Source organism: Grammomys surdaster, unplaced genomic scaffold, assembly GCF_004785775.1.
Source record: "Grammomys surdaster isolate TR1022 unplaced genomic scaffold, NIH_TR_1.0 64, whole genome shotgun sequence".
NCBI lineage: Eukaryota > Metazoa > Chordata > Mammalia > Rodentia > Muridae > Grammomys > Grammomys surdaster.
The window spans coordinates 4,849,645-4,854,711 of record NW_021604566.1 but is presented as its reverse complement, the minus strand read 5'-3'; the positions used below and the strand labels follow the sequence as shown (position 1 = coordinate 4,854,711).

General features: G+C 43.6%; 1 non-coding gene across 1 annotated transcript; it reads right to left on the bottom strand.

Moving 5' to 3' along the window:
• Positions 1–3,838: 3,838 nt before the first annotated feature.
• On the bottom strand, positions 3,839–3,974 carry LOC114623962. The gene has a single exon (XR_003711861.1). It is a non-coding gene; the product is annotated as a small nucleolar RNA SNORA17 (small nucleolar RNA).
• Between the last annotated feature and the right edge of the window lie 1,093 nt (positions 3,975–5,067).

Sequence of the window (5,067 nt, the reverse complement as noted above, 5' to 3'; positions counted from 1 at the left end):
AGCCAGGGCTACACAGAGAAACCCTGTCTCGAAAAACAAAAAAAAAAAAAAAAAAAAAAAAAAAAAAAAAAAACCAAATGTTCTGTCTTGATAATCTAACTTCATTTACCAAGGAGATGATGTTTCCAGCTTCTTTGACCTCAAAATTCATCTAATTTGGAGTTTCATCATATTATACAAACATGGCAGATATATCTGTCTTGGCTTCTCTCTGGCAGACAATACTAGTAGATCACAGCACCCATAGAGACCAGATGTGATATGGAACCCACTTTAGTATATTGCAGAACAGAGTATCTATCCTTCACCCAGTGACTAAAGGAAAACTCAATGTGTGCTAAACTTCTCTGTAGGTTTATAGGATTTGAGGAGCTGGACTTGGGAGTCTGAGGGACACTCTGTTTCTGGGCAGTGTTTATCATGGTGACTATTCTAAATAGTTAGGTTTTGCATATTCTCTATAATGTTACACAGGGTTGTGGCCTGAAAGAGGGAAGGTTTTTGGGAGAGCGTTATTGTCTCACCTTCTCAGAGGTCCCTGTTGGAAATGAGATAGTTTAAATGATAATGATAATACAAGTTTAGATTGCTAGGAATGGTATGTTGGTTTTCTGTTATTAAGCTGCTTGTATTAAGGATCTCTCTCCTCCTTTGAATGACATCTAATTTTTATGTGACAGGCATACTATTTTAGAATCATTGTCTTGTGACACACTAATTATAGCCTTGGCCCCTTCACACACCTCCATGGGCTAAAGAGGGCAGGCATCTTGAGATAAACCTTTTGGCAAAGCTCAGACAACAGCTCAACCAAGGTTCCCTGACTTATGAGGAGGAATGAACCTGTGGAATTCCATTAAATAGCAGTAAATGTTCTCAGCAGTGCAGAGGCATTACCAACAGACTGCACCAGTGTTTTCTTTACAGCTCTGTGAAGAATCATAACATGTAAATTTAAAGAAGACACTGTAGCTTTGGCTTTAAGCATTCATACATGAAATATTGATTTACTCTGTTCTTAACTGGGAACGTAAGGTGAGTACAGTTGAACATGTCTATCAAGATTACTGATAGGCAATGCACAATTAGAGGCTCTAATAGAAGCCTGAGCAGGAATCTGAAAAATATTGTAAGGATCTGGGGTACATGGGGCTCACTTATGTTCAGTTGGTCAGATGGTAGATGGCTTTTGGCGCATGCCTTGAATCCCAGCACTTGGGAAGCAGAGGCAGGGGGATTTCTGAGTTTGAGACCAGCCTGGTCTACAGAGTGAGTTTCAGGATAGCCAGGGCTGTACAGAGAAACCCTGTTTCGAAAAACCAAAACCAACCAACCAACCAAACAAACAAAAACAAAAACAAAAACCAAAACAAACAAGCAAACAAAAAGATCCTAGTGAATTCAAGGTCTGGACTGCACAAGAGATCAGCTTTAGGTCAGACAAGCCAGCCCACTTTATTCTGGAGTTTCAGAACTTCTGGGATTAAATCAAGATGGTCCATGGAGTAAACAGTAAAGGGAAACCAATGTTCACAACTGATTCCTGTGTGTCCACTGTTAAAGCTTACTTGACTGAACACACACATTCTTTCTTGGTGAAAGAATCATCTCTTCCTCTTAATGCTGATTGTCAGAGTGCCTAGAGCATACACACCCTGGTGACAATCAACCTCACCATCTACACAGGGACATTCTTGACAGTGAAGGTCTCGAGACCTTTGTCAATAACCAACTTGGTTATTTATCAGTAACAAACTTAGGACAGTGTAACATGGACAAGGTAAGCCAGAGATGGCACTCTTACAAATCCTGTGCCCTTCTGATCATATCAGATTTAAAAAAAAAAAAAACCCAAAAAACCCAAAACAGTGTCAAGCAATTGGCAAGCAGGTAAATTGAAAAAATATTTAAAAGACTTTTTAAGTTAATTTTTAATTTTTTATTGGTTCTTTGTGAATTTCACATTATGAACCCCAATCCCACTCATGTCCCCCACCTCTCATACCCACTCTCCACCCTCACAACCTTCCCCACAACAGAGAACAAAATCTCATTGTGAAATCTGTAGTGTGTCACAGTGTGTCCCACAGTGTATCCTTTTGTCTACACTTCTTTGCTTGCAAATGTTCAGTGCAGCAAATTGTTGGTCTGGTATGAGGCCTCTGGCTTCTCCTATTTTATACTTACTGGGACTTCTCTTGGCTATTCTGTTTTTACTGGGTGTCATAGAGATCCTGTAGTTTTGGATCTACTAGGACTGGTCCCTTCATGTACTCCAGCAGTAATAGATAGGGTAGATGCTGGGGTGGCCAGTTCAATGAATCTGGGCCTGGGTGGTAGCTGAGCTGGTCAGCCTCCTGGCTCTCCTGCTCTCATACCTTTGGTGTAGGCTCACCAGTAAACCTTGCAACCAGGGACAGCTCTATCCTACTGCCCAGGCAAGTTGCAGGGCCGTTCTCCCAAGTTTTGCAGCTTGGGAGGGACATGGCCAGTTCTCCCAGGGACCAACTCTCCTGCCTGCCATAGATGACAATGAACAAGGGAGGGGAGGAGGACATGTCTCCTTCGTCTGCACCTCTGCCCAGTAGACAAGAGGCAGGGTTGGCTCTCTAGTGCTCATGACCCCATAGGGCCAGCTATACCATTGGTGGTGGTGAGGGCAAAAGGGAGCAGAGAGGATCTCTTCCTTCAGGACGTCACTGCACAGCAGATAAGTGGCACAGCTGGCTCTCCCACACTCACACCTTCATGATCAGCTCATCTGAAACCCCCATATCCAGAGCCAGGTCTACTGCACTGCCCAGGTGAGGTGCAGGGCCTGCTCTCCTGAGTGCTGAAGGTGGTGAGGGGCAAGGCCAATTCTACTGCTCTCATGACCCCAGGGCCAATTATTCTGCCTCCTACAGGGAGTGAGGAGCGATGGGGGGGGTACCTCTCTCATATGGGAGACGAGGGCCAGCTCTTCCACTCATATCATTGGGGCTGACTCACTCGAAACTCCTACAACATTCAGGGTCACTCTCCTGAGTACCAGAGTTGGATGGAAGTTTGGAGAGTTATCCCTCCTGCTCTCATGCCTTCAGGGACAGCTCTCCCATTATACCCAGGTGAGGGGTGGGGCCAGGTCTACATAGCCCTCAGATATCAACATGTCCCTTTGCAGCAGCCCCGATCAGGGATGTCCAACTGGCCTTTGAAGATAACAATCCCCTGCTAATGCAGAGCCACAGACCCAGACATGGCCTCTGGTGGCATAGCAGCAGAGGACAGGACCCCACTATGACTCCAGGAGGCATCATCGGCTACTCAAATCATGTTGCTCCTCACTACCCTCTAGTGTCCAGTTTTGTCTCTATTCATTGAGCCCACATCCTTCTGTTTCTCGTCCGTTTCTTCACCATTTACTCGCTCCTCTCTGAGGTGCTTGGCTTCGTCTCAGGATGGTCTTAGAAGTGCCATGCTCTGTTTGTGTGTTATGGCAGCGGGCAGGGGTCATCGTGGGCATAGTCTGTTCCCTAGACCTACACAGTGCTGAACTAGTGGTCATCTCAGGCTAGCTCTCTGTCTGGACCTCATGGTGGTTCCAGTCTAGTGGTCATTTTAGGCTGGCTCCTGACCCTGCCCACCCGAGTGGCACTTTGTAAGACTCCTCGGTCTTGGCCTCACTCCTGCTGGGCCACAATCCCAGGTGGGGTTCTTCTACTCTTCAGCTTGCTCGTGGCCCTCGGAGCCCATTTGGGTCTGCCTGACACCAGACTGGTGGTTGTCTTAGGCCAGCTCATTGTTGGAACCCCCTGATGCTGAATTGATAGTCATTTTAGGCTCATTTTTTTCAAGGAATGTTAAACTATTGATCATTCAGATGTTCACAGGTAAGAATACTGAGCATAGACATACATAGCCTCTCTCCCCTCTTCCACCTACTAACACACATGTGCCACAGCAGCCAGACCTGCAATGCTTCTAGGAGCAAGGAAAAACATTCCTTACAGACTTTGTTAGGTTAATATTTCTAAAGAGCTAAAAATTCCTTAATAAAAAATAAGCAAATAATAGATAAATAAAGACAAACAGAAACAAAGAAACAAACTACCACAACAATAACAACAAACCAAAACAGCATCATATTAAGATATCAGCTGATAAAACAGTACATAGAAAGATGTTCATACCAGCTATTTGTATAATTTCTCTAGGATGGATTATTCAAAATCTTCAAGTATGGATTGGCTAAGTTGTGATGGAATTATATACAGAAATGGAAAAGAAGAAACCAATGTTTCACGTATTAGCATGGATGAGTTTCAAAGGTACATTTTAAATGAATTCTCTTGTGTGATTTCACTTTCATGAAGACCATCAACAGATGACATTAATACGTATGTTAGGGACTAAAGTGACAGCTGCCCCTGGGCAGTGCAGTTTTGGAATGGGGCAGGAGAAATGCAGTGAGTGTCCCACGCCTGACCTGGGCACACAGCTGATGAGTCTGACTGTATTTACAACTCCCATCAAGCTGAATGTTTAAGGTTTACCAGATTAGAACTGGGAGACTGTACCATGCAAACATGAGAACTTGAGTTATAATCCCTAGAAAAAATAAAAATAACTGCTTATCTAAAAACAGTGAGCTTTGTGCTCGACAAGAAAACTTTCTCAAGGGAATAAGGCAAAGAACAAGAGGAGGACATCAAGTGCCCTTCTCTGGCATGTGCATATGAGCACGCAGATTTGACCCTTACATGAACACACAGGCATTCATTACATACACAATACACATACATACAAACACATGCACACGCCATAAATTCATACAATATACATACATACAAACACATGCACACACCAAAAAATTCAGAGTTTGGCTTTAGAAATCAGTTTTGGGGAAGATTTCTTGCTTAACGTGTATGGGACCTTAAATTCAATCTCCTATACTAAGAAAAAAAAAATGTTAACTTTAGAGAAGGTGCATAGTAATACAAAGGAGAAACAAGCCAGATGTACTTAGAGGTATTTTCTGGACAAGCCTGGTGATCCAACTTTGATTCCTGCAACTCACGTATTAGA